General features: G+C 43.0%; 1 protein-coding gene across 4 annotated transcripts in view; it reads right to left on the bottom strand.

Annotated features, from left to right (window-relative positions):
- LOC121582171 (bone morphogenetic protein receptor type-1B-like) overlaps positions 1–15,844 on the bottom strand; it is a 112,988-nt gene that overhangs the window by 61,497 nt on the left and 35,647 nt on the right. The window contains exon 1 of one of the 4 annotated variants that reach the window (XM_045225190.1): positions 11,822–11,907. The exons of the other annotated variants lie outside the window; for them this stretch is intronic. The gene's annotated coding sequence lies outside the window, so the exon portion shown is untranslated. Of the gene's footprint in view, positions 1–11,821; positions 11,908–15,844 lie in introns of those variants that run through there. 4 annotated transcript variants of the gene reach the window in all.

The raw sequence follows: 15,844 nt of genomic DNA, 5'->3' as shown, positions 1-15,844 counted from the left end.
CACCAGCCCAGCCAAGCAATTTATTAACTTGATCTTCACTATAAAAATAATTTAGACCTTATCTCACATTTCTTTTAGACTAACATTTCGTTTTCAAAAGCGGAGATTTGTATAAACCTTGCTGTCTGTCTCTCCGACATCTGCAACATTGTTTCAATATTCAAATTCGATCTCCAGTTGTCCCATAGTAATGAACGTGTCGGGAGTCGGGACGGGACAGACAGGCAGCTTTTCTCAGCCAGTCGAAATCATGAATCAGCTGGCATAATTTTTATGGATATATACAAAGACATTTCTATTGAAAAATAGTCAAACGAAACGAAGTGCAGCTAGTTTGCAGTGTTTCCAGCTTCAGTTTGAAGTGATTGTGTTAGCTGTGTTGTTGGCGAGCTCCTCTGAACAACTGTGTCCTGATGAGAGAGCACATTTTCTATGCCAGGAAAAATCACCCCTCTTTAGCTCATTGTTATGGATGTATCCAAATAAATGTCACTAGAAAACAGCTTAAACAAATGCAAATGCAGCTACTTTGCTGTTATTCTGGCTGCTGTGTAATTAGCCGTAGTTGGCTAGCTAGCAAGCAAGGGATAAGAACGTTGCCAGCCAGTATGGCAATGGAACATTTAGAACGTACAACTGGATATGTCTGTCCATAGATACAGAACAAAAAGACTGAACGACTGGCTTGCATCTCTGGCAACCGAACCGATAGAACGAACGACCAGCCAGCTTGGGTAGCAACCCTAGATTTGTGTCGGGACTATATCTTGTGGAAGGATGAAATAGTATGAATAAATTAATCAAAATACCGTTTTTTTATAAAAAGATGTCAATCATGATTTGAATATGTTGGTAACCTGTTGTATAAAACTGATAATGCCCTCGAAGCCGGTGTTTGGAGGACATATCGTCTTGGGCCTAACAACACCCGTGCCAATATATCCTCCAAACACCAGCTTCTTTGGCATTATCACTTAAATATACGGTGCACAACTAGAAACAGCCTAAATATATCATGTTGTACGATAATATAGTATACCATCAAACTGCAGTATGCATGGAATAAAAAGACCAATACAGAAATCATTGTGATATGTCTGTCTTCATCAGTCAAAACAAACCACCAACAAATCCAGAACAGAGAACATTATGAGCAGGGCTCAGCAGGGTATGAGAACTCTGAACTATAGTAAGTAGGACACACACTGCCATGAAAAATACAAGGAAAGCATGAATGAATGACAAACTCCGGCTTTTACTCAATCTCATCAGATAACAGTCTAACTGAGGCAGAACCACAGTCAATGAAGAAACACAGTCACACACACATACACACAGTCCCATATTACCATACACATACTGGCGAGCAGCGAGACAGAGGACTTTAACAGAAGGCATGTAAGAAGCCTCTTGTCAGCAGACCCATACCTATACCTGGAAATGAGAAGCAGATTAAGCTATCAGCTACATTCCGAAGATCTCTAGCTTTTCCTCCTGACGTTGTTGTTTGCTCTCTCCCAACGATAGCTCAGACGAAAACAAAGGAAGTGGATTGCAGGGCGATGGAGCTCACATCGATCGGTAGGCCCGCCTGTCTCTCTGTATGAGCTGGGTAATGACTTCCTTCCTCTCCTTCCCTCCTCTCCTTCCTTCCTCTCCTTCCCTCCTCTCCTTCCCTCATCTCCTCTCCTTCCCTCCTCTCCTTCCTTACTCTCCTTCCCTCCTCTCCTTCCTTCCTCTCCTCTCCTTCCTTCCTCTCCTTCCCTCCTCTCCTTCCCTCCTCTCCTTCCCTCCTCTCATTCCCCCAGCCGTCAAGACTTTCTGCTGCTAATGTATCTCAATATGCCCCCGTCCCAGGCTGCCTTGGCCCGGAGCAGTCGATAAGTAATGGAAACGCTATCCATCTCTGAAACATCACTCCTTGACTTACTGTAAGAGCGCATCGCTGTGGCCACCACTCTCCACATTGCTGACATGGAGGAAAGAAACACCAGCCAGCCCAGTGCATGATCTGTGATGATCAGATAGAACCAACAGGTCTGGTACATTTCTACATCAGACAGGTCCCAGAGAACAGACCTTTTAGTGTCTAAATTCAATATTTCTATTAGCCGGAGTATAAGACTTTACATACTATTAGTTGATCGTCAATGTTGACATTAAGCTGTATGCTATCCCAACCATCAATCAGAATACAGCAGGATAACATTTTATATTCTCTGGAATAAATTAATACTGTAGATTGATTTCAAATATTATAATAGCATTCAAATCTAAGATCACTCTAAGCCAGCGGAAAGACCTGGTTCTCACATCTCTAAACCCCTAAAGGGCCTTCGTTCTGGCGTTTGTTTCTCCTTGGCATTTCATCAATCAATCAAAGTCAACGCTTTGCCAGGGAGTTTACTCACTTTGTCTTCTAAAAGTGGCTGATTAAAATGTATGGCGAAACAATAACCGCCTTTGGAGTGGTGCCCGTAACCTAGAAGAACAGTGCCAAACCTTCAGGAGGGAGGACATCTTTGAACTGATCATATCATCAATCATACAATTCCCTGAAAACATGACATGTACAGTACGAGCTGCTCATCATAACGCTGTACAGTAGTAGGTGAGTTGCGTTGATTGAGGCAACCCTCTGACCTCCCTCTGACCCATCTCTGACCTCCGTCTGACCTCCCTCTGCCCCTCCTGACACGCAGAACGCAACCTATCAACGTTCATTTGATTACTAACAGCTTGCATCTGTTTGACTTTTCCTTGACATTGTGATAGCAGGGCTGTATGTAAATGTGAGTATAAGTGCAATTCCTCCTGTGAGAACACAGGCCACAGGTGAGGATATGTTAATAGCAGTGACAGCAGAGTGAGTCCACAGCAGTAGAGCGACCTGTGCATGCCGTTTACAGAACCTATGTAATTATTCTGTCAGAGACACTAAATCACCTAGGGAGGGGGAAACAGACAAACAGACAGACAGACAGTAGAGACTGGAACCCCAGACTTTTCCAGTCCCGAGGCTGCCGCTCCGCTCCAGTGTGGGGCAGAACTGCCAGATCAACCAGCTAGTAAAACCACTATAAATCCATAGAGCAATGTCATAAATGTCTCTGTTATGGTTATCAGGTTACCTCACAAACATCGCACTCCACTCGAATAACACTGCCTCTATTGTTCACACACATTCTTAATGTCAGGCTATATGTCATGCAAACTTTCACTTTGAGGACCATTGTCATGCTATGAGACAGACATAATGTTTCGCAAAGGCATCTAGGTAGTAATTAAGAAAACATACACTTATGTAATGTTTACACACATTGTAAAATTTTTGTAAAGGCATCGAGATACAGGTAACTGCCAAAATAAAGGAATAACTTGAGTTAATGAGGGATACAAAGAATATTGAAAGCAGGTGCTTTCACACAGGTCTGGTTCTGGAGTTAATTAAGCAAGTAACATCCCATCATTCATCATTCATGTATAAAAGTGGCCTGTTGCCCATTATTTTGGCTACCAAGGCTAGAAGAAGAGATCTCAGTGACTTTGAAAGAGGGACCTCAAAGGAGCATAGGTGGTTTAAAGGGTGTGTCTCTCAGTCACCAGATCTCAACCCAATTGAACACTTATGGGAGATTCTACAGAGGCGCCAGACAGTGTTTTCCACCACTATTAACAAAACACCAAATGATGGAATTTTTCGTGGAAGAATGGTGTCTCATCCCTCCAATAGAGTTCCAGACACTTGAAAAATCTATGCCAAGGTGCACTGAAGCTGTTCTGGCGGCTCATGGTGGCTCAACGCCCTATTAAGACACCATGTTGTTTTTTCCTGTATTTTGGCAGTTACCTGTAGGTGGTGCTGTAAGTGAAAACCGGATACGTTTCACTAAAACACTCTAATCAATCTCAATGAAATTATCAAAATCCGCCAAGCATTTTATATAAAATTCACTGTCCAGACTCCCTTGACGATACCACTCTTTGTCTGAGAGCTCTTAATCCAATATAGAACCACTTATAGAACCAATATAGAACCAAAAGTGACGTCATCACAATCTAGTTCTGACTGACACCTCTCCATTGAAGTTCACCTCTTTTTACCTCTGGTTTTGGCAGTGGACTCTGCTCTCCACACCCGCCACCACTTGTGTTGGTACGTGAGTGAGGATGCTTGGAGTCAGGAATACTCATAAACCTGCTCTGATTCCATGGAAAAGTGTTGAATTCCTCTAAATAATTGTGTTCTATTGTTTTCTGCCCTCTTAACTCAGGCAGTTGGCTGTGAGGGCTGGAAACTGGCTGGCATGAGTGTCTCATTCATTTCTCTACATACATCACCATGCCAGCTGCAAAACAACATGTAGAGACCACAGTGTCCTGCGTTGCCTATTTGAACAGTCACTGTCGACAACACCAATGCAATATCCTACACCTACTCGACCTACCTGTGGAGAATGGGTGTTTCCTTAGGATTCGTTTACTGTTATAATAGCCTGTGTGAGAGTAGTTCAACTAAAATATTTTGGTCATGAGGAAATAAGATGATACTCCAAATCAATAACAAAAAAAATATTTCACTTTTTGATATCTGTGTGAGTGAGAAGGAGATATAGCTCCTGGTTCTCCTCAGACTTGACTGCCCTTGACCAGCACAAAAACATCCTGTGGCGTACTGCATTAGCATCAAATAGCCCCCGCGATATGCAACTTTTCAGGGAAGTTAGGAACCAATATACACAAGCAGTTAGGAAAGCAAAGGCTAACTTTTTCAAACAGAAATTTGCATCCTGTAGCACTAACTCCAAAAAGTTTTGGGACACTGTAAAGTCCATGGAGAATAAGAGCACTTCCTCCCAGCTGCCCACTGCACTGAGGCTAGGAAACACTATCACCACCGATAAATCTACAATAATCGAGAATTTCAACAAGCATTTTGCTACGGCTGGCCATGCTTTCCACCTGGCTACCACTACCCCGGCCACCAGCTCTGCACCCTTCGCTGCAACTTGCCCATGCCCCCCCGCTTCTCCTTCACACAAATTCAGACAGCTGATGTTCTGAAAGAGCTGCAAAATCTGGACCCCTACAAATCATCTGGGCTAGACAATCTGGACCCTTTCTTTCTAAAACTAGCCACCGAAATTGTCGCAATCCCTATTACTAGCCTGTTCAACCTCTCTTTCGTAACGTCTGAGATCCCCAGAGATTGGAGAGCTGCCGCTGTCATCCCCTCTTCAAAGGGGGTGACACTCTAGATCCAAACTGTTACAGACCTATATCCATCCTGCACTGCCTTTCGAAAGTTTTTGAAAGCCAAGTTAACAAACAGATCACCGACCATTTCGAATCCCACCGTACCTTCTCCGCCATGCAATCCGGTTTCCGAGCTGGTCATGGGTGCACTTCAGCCACGCTCAAGGTCCTAAACGATATTATAACCGCGATCGATAATAGAATAATACAGTACTGTGCAGCCGTCTTCATCGACCTGGCCAAGGCTTTCGACTCTGTCAACCACCGCATTCTTATTGGCAGACTAAATAGCCTTGGTTTCTCAAATGACTGCCTCGCCTGGTTCACCAACTACTTCTCAGATAGAGTTAAATGTGTCAAATCGGAGGGCCTGTTGTCTGGACCTATGGCAGTCTCTATGGGGGTGCCACAGGGTTCAATTCTTGGGCCGACTCTTTTCTCTGTGTATATCAATGATGTCGCTCTTGCTGCTGGTGACTCTCAGATCCACATCTACGCAGACGACACCATTTTGTATACATGTGGCCCTTCATTGGACACTGTGTTAACAAACCTCCAAACAAGCTTCAATGCCATACAACACTCCTTCAGTAGCCTCCAACTGCTCTTAAACACTAGTAAAACTAAATGCATGCTCTTCAATCGAACGCTGCTGGCACCCGCCCACCCGACTAAAATCACTACTCTCGACGGGTCTGACCTAGAGTATGTGGACAACTACAAATACCTAGGTGTCTGGTTAGACTGTAAACTCTCCTTCCAGACTCACATTAAGAATCTCCAATCCAAAGTTAAATCTAGAATTGGCTTCCTATTTTGCAACAAAGCCTCCTTCACTCATGCTGCCAAACATGCCCTCGTTAAACTGACTATCCTACCGATCCTTGACTTCGGCGATGTCATTTACAAAATAGCCTCCAACACTCTACTCAGCAAATTGGATGTAGTCTATCACAGTGCCATCCGTTTTGTCTCCAAAGCCCCATACACTACACACCACTGTGACCTGTACGCTCTTGTTGGCTGGTCCTCACTACATATTCGTCGCCAAACCCACTGGCTCCAGGCCATCTATAAATCACTGCTAGGCAAATCCCTGCCTTATCTTAGCTCACTGGTCACCATAGCAACACCCACCCGTAGTATGCGCTCCAGCAGGTATATCTCACTGGTCATCCCCAAAGCCAACACCTCCTTTGGCCGCTATTCCTTCCAGTTCTCTGCTGCCAATGACTGGAACGAATTGCAAAAATCTCTGAAGCTGGAGACTCTTATCTCCCTCACTAACTTTAAGCATCAGTTGTCAGAGCACCTGTACACAGCCCATCTGAAATTAGCCCACCCAACTACCTCATCCCTATATTGTTATTTATTTTTGCTCATTTGCATCCCAGTATCTCTATTTGCACATCATCTCTTGCACATCTATCATTCCAGTGTTAATGCTAATTGTAATTATTTTGCACTATAGCCTATTTATTGCCTTACCTCCATAACTTGCTACATTTGCACACACTGTATATATATTTTCTGTTGTATTTTTGACTTTATGTTTTGTTTTACCCCATATGTAACTCTGTGTTGTTGTTTTTATCGCACTGCTTTGCTTTATCTTGGCCAGGTCGCAGTTGTAAATGAGAACTTGTTCTCAACTGGCTTACCTGGTTAAATAAATGTGAAATAAAAAATAAAAAAGGAGAAGCAGTGTTAGTGGCCACTGTTACAAACTCGTTGTCCAGGGTCATTCTGGAAACAAACATACCAAAGTTATCCTCACTCCATACCTTACAATCATTTGCCCAGATGTTAAAAGAAACTGCCGACACTGAATACTGCCATGTGCACCGATAACATCAAACTGCAGGTAACTTCACGGAAGTAGCACAAAGAGATAGGTAAGAGCATGGTGTTGTAGTCTACTTCAGACAGTTCTCTCTGGTCACTCTTTGTCTCCCATTACGTGATATATCACTGAGGAAACTCAAAGTGGATGCTTTTGCTGTTTGGAGAACTTCATGACAAATGTACACTACCCGTCAAAAGTTTGGACACACCTACTCATTCAAGGGTTGTTCTTTATTTTTACTATTTTTTACATTGTAGAATAATAGTGAAGACATCAAAACTATGAAATAACACATATGGAATCATATAGTAACCAAAAAAGTGTTAAACAAATCAATATATATATTTGATATTCTTCAAATAGCCACCATTTGCCTTGATGACAGCTTTGCACACTCTTGGCATTGATGGCAAAAAAATTAAGAAAAACCCTTGAATGAGTAACTGTGTCCAAATTGTTGACTGGTACTGTATATATTAGCAGTATACTGTAGATTGCACAGCATAGGCTGTTGACAGATATATGCTCATCCAGTCTTATTCCTGAGTTTCGATGACTGTTAATAAGAACAGGTCTGCAGCAACATGTACAAATGAGAAAGTGAAATATTAAGTCAAAATAACAAGGGAAATCTAACCCAACCCAGTCTAGGCAGCAGAGCACAAACCTGTAAGGGAATGCAATGTTCCTGTAAGCATCACATGGAGTCTGTGTGACTCATAAATGAGACCAAACCATATGGGAAGGATGGCAGGCTAGGTGGGCACAGGTGCCAATTGGTAGGCTGCTGGCAGTTCTGGTCCCCTTGGGTACAGGAAAACTCAGGTGTAAATCACATAACATATACACCCTTTCAACAGTAGGGGAGAGTGGGTTAAATTTAGCCATTTTCTTCACTGCATCAAGGTAAATATAGTATTCTTTCCAGTCAAAGATATCTACATATATTTCAGGATGTTGTGTATGTGTATCTCTGGATATAATCAGAATTAATGTAAACATTACAGTTTTGAAAACATAGTTGGTCCAAAATAAGTGGTCTCTTGGCACAATTTACCCCGGGTATGGGGTAAGCTGAGCCCAGGACAAGGTAAGGTAAGCCAACTACAGATTTCTGTACTGAATTACATTTTGCCACTACTTTTTTAAAACCATGTCTATCTTTATTTCCCAAACACAATCCCTTTAGTCTTTTAATCATTTTAAGCCTCTTTTAAGACAGGCTTAAATCCACTTTTAACATAGGCCCTGTTGTTACCTCATATCCCAGTGATAATGCCTTGCATTACACCTGGGAAGAAAACACTTCAATTTGTTCAACTTGCCATTGTCTCAATTACCTATATAAGCCAACACAGCTACAAGGATGCACTTTCATGCCAGGTTTAAGACCTCATATTGAAGCGTATAGAGACCCCAACTGATGTACAGAGCATTCGGAAAGTATTCTGACCCCTTGACGTTTTTCACATTTTTTACGTCACAGCATTATTCTAAAATTGATTAAATCGTTTTTTTCTTCTTATCAATCTAAAAACAATAGCACATAATGAAAAAGCAAAAACAGGTTTTCAGAAATGGTTGCAAATGTATTAAAAATACAAAACTTAAATATCACATTTACATAAATATTCAGACCCTTTACTCAGTACTTTGTTGAAGCACCTTTGGCAGCGATTACAGCCTTGAGTCTTCTTGGATATGACGCTACAAGCTTGGCACACCTGCATTTGGGGAGTTTCTCCAATTCTTCTCTGCAGATCCTCTCAAGCTCTGTCAGGTTAGATAGGGAGCGTTGCTGCACAGCTATTTTCAGGTCTCTCCAGAGATGTTCGATCGGGTTCAAGTCCGGGCTCTGGCTGGGCTACTCAAGGACATTCAGAGACTTGTCCCGAAGCCACTCATGCGTTGTCTTGGCTGTGTGCTTAGGGTCGTTGTCCTGTTGGAAGGTGAACCTTCGCCCCAGTCTGAGGTCCTGAGCGCTCTGGGGCAGGTTTTCATCAAGGATCACTCTGTACTTTGCTCCATTAATCTTTCCCTCGATCCTGACTAGACTCCCAGTCCCTGCCGCTGAAAAACATCCCCACAGCATGATGCTGCCACCACCATGCTTCACCGTAGGGATGGTGCCAGGTTTCCTCCAGATGTGACGCTTGGCATTCAGGCCAAAGATTTCAATCTTGGTTTCATCAGACCAGAGAATCTTGTTTCTCATGGTCTGAGAGTCCTTTAGGTGCCTTTTGGCAAACTCCAAGCGGGCTGTCATGTGCCTTTTACTGGGGAGTGGCTTCCGTCTGGCCACTATACCATAAAGGCCTGATTGGTGGAGTGCTGCAGAGATGGTTGTCGTTCTGGAAGGTTCTCCCATCTCCACAGAGAAAATCTGGAGCTCTTTCAGAGTTACCATCGGGTTCTTGGTCACCTCCCTTACCAAGGCCCTTCTCCCCCGATTGCTCAGTTTGGCCGGGCGGACAGCTCTAGGAAGAGTCTTGGTGGTTCCAAACTTCTTCCATTTAAGAATGATGGAGGTCACCGTGTTCATGGGGACCTTCAATGCTGCAGACAATTTTTGGTACCCTTCCCCAGATCTGTACCTCGACACAATCCTGTCTCAAAGCTCTACGGACAATTCCTTCAACCTCATGGCTTGGTTTTTGCTCTGACATGTACTGTCAACTGTGGGACCTTATATAGACAGGTGTGTGCCTTTCCAAATCATGTCCAATCAATTGAATTTACCACAGGTGGACTCTAATCAAGTTGTAGAAACATCTCAAAGATGATCAATGGAAACAGGATGCACCTGAACTTAATTTCGAGTCTCATAGCAAAGGGTCTGAATACTTATGTAAATTAGGTATTTCTGTTTTTTATTTTTAATACATTTGCAGAAAATTCTAAAAACCTGTTTTCACTTTGTCATTATGGGGTATTGTGTGTAGATTGATGAAGAAAAAAATTGATTTAATCAATTTTTAGAATAAGGCTGTAACGTAACAAAATGTGGAAAAAGTGAAGGGGTCTGAATACTTTCCGAATGTACTGTATTAGAACAGTCTTAAAATGATCTACTTTGGTTTAGATATAAGCATTATGAAACCTCTAACACAATAGATTCATTTGACTTGTGAAAATACATTTTTTGGACCTAACTTGTTTACCACTTTTTCCATGTGGTTTCTTCCTTCACAGACTCCATGAAATAATGACCTCTTCCTAAATATTTGGTCAAATTATACATTTTGTGTATGGTTTCCTAGAAACAAGGGTGGCTCAACTTACCCCACTCCCCTCTAAGCCTATGGCAAAGATTCTGAAGGCCTGACATACAGTACTACGTTATTATTATAACTTTTTATTCTGATAAAATCACGTATCATTATTATAGTCAGGTTTTCACATTAAAATTGTGATTTAAATACCGACTACATTGCCAATATGCTACATAATGCCGCCAAAGCACCAATGCCATACTGTACATTGTGAAAAACCAGCTGTGTGTCGTGTCTTATGACCAGGACCTCTTTTTCACACCTCCTCTCCCATCCCTCTCTTCTCCTGCCAAGCATGCTGTGGGAGAGAGCTGCTGCGTCTATACAGTCTCCACATGCCCACCCTCAAAGTACAGAGAGCTGCCAAAGGTCTACTCTGCGACGTGCCCATCTGCCCATCCCAATGTGTGGGCAGTGCCAGCTTGTAACCAGAGAGCAGAGTGAGACCCAACAGCTGCTGCTAGTTTAAGTCTCCCTCTGCATCTGCCACTACTGTGATCTCATGGAACAAAGCTAGAATGCAATCACACGCTCCGAATGGGTGCCCAGTCACACTCCTGCCTTTGTCCTCTGTCATCTCCCTCTCTCTCTGACTGCACACTCTCTCGCTCTCCTGTCTGCCTGTCTCTCTCCTCTCTGCCTGTCTCTCTCCTCACTGCCTGTCTCTCTCCTCTCTGCCTGTCTCTCTCCTCTCTGCCTGTCTCTCTCCTCTCTGCCTGTCTCTCTCCTCTCTGCCCGTCTCTCTCCTCTCTGCCTGTCTCTCTCCTCTCTGCCTGTCTCTCTCCTCTCTGCCTGTCTGTCTGTCTGTCTCTCTCGCTCTCCTCTCTGCCTGCCTGTCCCCCTCTCTCTCTCTCAATCGTTCTCCCTCCCTCTTTCTCTGGTAGTCCTGCTCATCCCAAATTCTCTTCAACATTGCGGATTGTGAAACCAGACCAGAGATCTTGAACTAAACCTCCCTCCTATGATCTCTACCTCTTGGTCAGAGCCTTTAACTGGAGCGCTGCCAGCCAAACACAGTACCGCAGTTCACCTCCTCCCATTCCTCCACAGCCAGCACCATGCTGTCAGACAGGCACTACTAACTGTGTGGGGCTCAGACTTAGTTCAGCGCTGAAATCACCAAACAATTCAGCCTCTCCCCTCTCTCCTTCTAATCCCATTCATATATCCTGTAGCCCTCCTGAACGCTGGCTCAATGAAGTGGTGACAGCTCCTTTTGACAGCACACCTGAGCACGGTTCCCTGAAAAGCCTCTCTCTGCTAACAGAATGCTGGAGTGACAGACAGCAGTTGAAGCTGTAAGGCAACACTGTGTTTGATTAATCAGGCATTACTCTGGCACAAAGCAGAACACAGCGCTAATCCTCAGTTCAGAAACAGGAACCCTGCTAGAAGCTAAAGTGTACACACACAGACACGTTGCCACGCACACACACACACACTTTACCTTGCTTCTCCAAAATATTTGATCAGTGTGCAGTAAGTAACATCCCTGTGTCTCTCTCTACCCCAGCTCGCACCATCCAGCAACACCAGCACCAGCTGCAACCCAGAGCCTTAGGGCCCCCTATGGAAACACCAGCAGCATCACATGAATACAGTTAGGGAGTGTAATTTATTCTGCCTCACACCTTACAGTCTGACAACTGGATTAGCGGCCCCTACACACAGCTCCACTCTCTCCACACCCACACCCTTTTCAGTGTGGAAGTGCCTGCAAAGTCAAATGAAAACATTTTCACAGAGAAGGTGGGACATTTGTTGTAGCATGCATTGCATGTGTATAAACATTTTCACAGAGAAGGTGGGACATTTGTTGTAGCATGCATTGCATGTGTATGTCTATAGAACTGTTTGTAATAGCAGATATTTAAGTTATTCCATACATCCAGTCTGTCTTTATGCATGCCACTATTTTGTCTATGAGACAGGGTCAGTTCACCAGACGTGCTGTGTCTACAGGGATCAATATAGGCTTACTGACAAATTCCTCCTTTCATACCTCCTCAATGAGCCGCTCCACTTTGAAGACTCTCTGTAGACTTCACACGTGTTACAGGTTTACCTCAGGAAGGTGATTCTACAGCAGGCCAACCTACAAGCTCCACCTCCTCAGTCATTAGGCTGTCAGAGACAACGTTGACAGGTCTGACTGTTTTCTGTCTTACTCCATCCATCAATGACAAATAACTACCTAGCTGCTACCAGGTCTCCTGTAGGGTCGTCTAGCGGAATCAGTGTTCATTTTGGCACTCTTTTTTTAGAATGAGTCTATTCTTAGTCATTACACTAAAATATCATAACGTTTTAATCACATTTTTGACATTTGAATAACGATTTAGTTTATTTATTGTCAAAATGCTGAAAACAGTGGGCCATTTTTGGTATTTGGTATTTTATTAGGATCCCCATTAGCTGTTGCAAAAGCAGCAGCTACTCTTCCTGGGGTACAAACAAAACATGAAACATGACATAATACAGAACATTAATAGACAAAAGCTCATGGACAGAACTACATCAATATATTTGTTTTTACAAAAGGCACACGTAGCCTACATATCAATACATACACACAAACCATCCAGGTCAAATAGGGGAGAGGCGTTGTGCCGTGAGGTGTTGCTTTATCTGTTTTTTGAAACCAGGTTTGCTGTTCACTTAAGCAATATGAGATGGAACGGAGTTCCATGCAATAATAGCTCTATATAATACTGTACACTTTCTTGAATTTGAGTCAACTAAATACCCTTTCATTTTAGTCACATCACATTTGTATTGCCTCATTAACCTATAGTAAACATACATCACTGACTTCCATGTGCACAAACATATATAGCCTTGTCCAACCAACATATTTTTCTGCATAACAATTATCTTCCCAACAGCAGAAATATGACAAACATACACTGAGTGTACAAAACATTAAGGACACCTGCTCTTTCCATGACATAGACTGACCAGGTGAATCCAGGTGAAAGCTATGATACCTTATTGATGTCACTTGTTAAATCCACTTAAATCAGTGTAGATAGAAGGGGAGGAGACAGGTTAAAGAAGGATTTTTAAGCCTTGAGACAATTGAGGCGGATTATCTGTGTTCCAGGCACACCGGTTTGTGTCAAGAACTGCAACGCTGCTGGTTTTTTCACGCTCAACAGTTTCCGGTGTGTATCAAGAATGGTCCACCACACAAAGGACATCCAGCCAACTTGACACAACTGTGGGAAGCATTGGAGTCAACATGGACCAGCATCCCTGTGTATCACTTTTGACACCTTGTAGAGTCCATGCCCTGAAGAATTGAGGCAACTCAATATTAGGAAGGTGTTCTTAATGTTTCGTAAACTCAGTGTATATAAGAATATATAAGAATTCTCTAGCCATGTAAATTCCTAATTCAGCCTACATAGATATTGCACATTACATACAAAACAGACACACACAAGCACAGAGAGAGAGAGAGAGAGAGAGAGAGAGGCATGCTTGTTCTACATAGCATATTTCTATCTGAACGTTCCAAAACTGTACTATGGGTCATATCTTTTGAATGGTAGCCTAAAGGCTAGAATCAAGCTATTTTCTCAGAGGAAAAGAGGGATACTTGGCTACGTTGGCTACAGAACCTGGATATGAAATGCAGTGGGAAAAGTGGGAGGGTTGAGCGAGACTACAAATTCAAAGACAGCCTACTTTTCTATAGTCTACTCAAAGAAGAAAAAAACAAAATAGCTAGACTGTTGTTTTACTATTAAACTCAATGCTGCTATTGTTTCGTAAAGCAGCTTATGTTTCTTAACCAGGCAAAGGGTAGCTTACTAGAACACTGGTGGTGACTAGTTAGCTACGGGGAAGCGGGAAGAGAGTCGCCTGCACAATGTGTATAATCGGAGGCGGAGCCTGTCTGCCCACACTCATCGCTTGCTCCACCGCAGCTAAACAGCTGATTTAGGTTGTTTACCGGGTGTGAAGTGTCCTTCCCCCTGCTGAACAGAACTGCGCTGCGCATCTGTGCTGCTAATATTTAATTGTGCTGATCACTGAAAAGCTCTCAATCTCTCCAAAAATGATTGTCCAGTCCACTTAGTCAGATTTTAGTCGACTATATCATTTGGTGAAATGAAAAACTTAAACGAAAAATAATTTTTGTTTAGTTGTAGTTTTTTATTGGTCTATTTTTTCAGTTATAGTCTTGTCAATTGCCACTGAAAAATAGGTGTTTGACTAATATTTTAGTCAACATTTTTGTTGACAAAATTAACACTGAGCAGAGTGACTGTTTCCTTAGAGACACCTTGAAGTATTTTTAGTGCGCCTGTGTGTGTGTGTGCGTGATTACGTCAGTGCAAAGCCAGAGACTGGCTGAGTTTATCTAGTGACTCGACCATCAGCACCCGTGTCCATGCTGAGGACTGGGGGACTGGACACTATGAAAACACAGCAGGGGAGAGAGAGGGTCTGCCTCACTGCCTCTGTTTATTTGACATCACAGAGGAAGAGGTTGACTTTCCAGGCTCCAGTGACTATGCCTCCTCCCTACAGCAGATGACTGACAGAATGATTGACTTCCTCACTGAAGTCCAGGGGCCAACTCTTGCTGCCTGGTGCAGATTTAGCATTGGGAATAGAGGTATTCAGATGAAACAGAATCTAGCAGTTATTAATGCCCTGGCAACTGTCTAAGTCAAATACAGCCATAAAAAGACTCTGCTGTGTTCGGTATAGAATTGGGGACATAATTAACTTACCAGGTGAGTTACCTGATCTCTCTCTCTCTCTCTCTCTCTCTCTCTCTCTCTCTCTCTCTCTCTCTCTCTCTCTCTCTCTCTCTTTTTTTTTTTTTTTTTTTTCTCTCTCTCTTTCTCTCTCTCTCTCTAATCAGACATGCTACATTGATGCAAATGTTCCATCCACACTCATCTAATCATGAGGAGACTTAGCTCTATAATGACTCACTAGCTGGTTCAGTGCAAAGATCTATGGATTCCATTATGCCACGGTCCCACCCAGCCTAGGTTAGAATGAACTCATACATGGGCTAGCAGTGCAACTAGCGTTGTGTTTCACATAATTACGCCATCATTCTGTTTTAATACGCTGTCCTCACACAACACAAAATCTGCTGACAGAGTTACCAGACCCTCACAGCAACAGCTTCAAAACCAGACGTTGGCGTTGTCACTCCTCTCTGTTTTGGGTAATGCTCTGTTCTGCATTGATGGAGTAACTCATAAGATGTGCTGGCGGGAGAGGAGCACTACCTTGCATGGTTTTGAACATGTCTTTGATCCCGTTCCAGATCACTGTGCTTTTCTCATGAGGTTCAACAGAAAATAAAATGCTCACACACACAAATAAAGATGATGTCATCCAACTCCCACCCGTGGCTCCCTTCATGAGAAAGACAAGAGGCGAACAGAGACATATAAACACACACTCCAATGACTCAGATGACACGTAGACTCACCAATTC

This window comes from Coregonus clupeaformis, chromosome 15, assembly GCF_020615455.1.
Source record: "Coregonus clupeaformis isolate EN_2021a chromosome 15, ASM2061545v1, whole genome shotgun sequence".
NCBI lineage: Eukaryota > Metazoa > Chordata > Actinopteri > Salmoniformes > Salmonidae > Coregonus > Coregonus clupeaformis.
The sequence above is the reverse complement of the archived record's forward strand: the minus strand, read 5'-3'. Positions and strand labels throughout refer to the sequence as shown.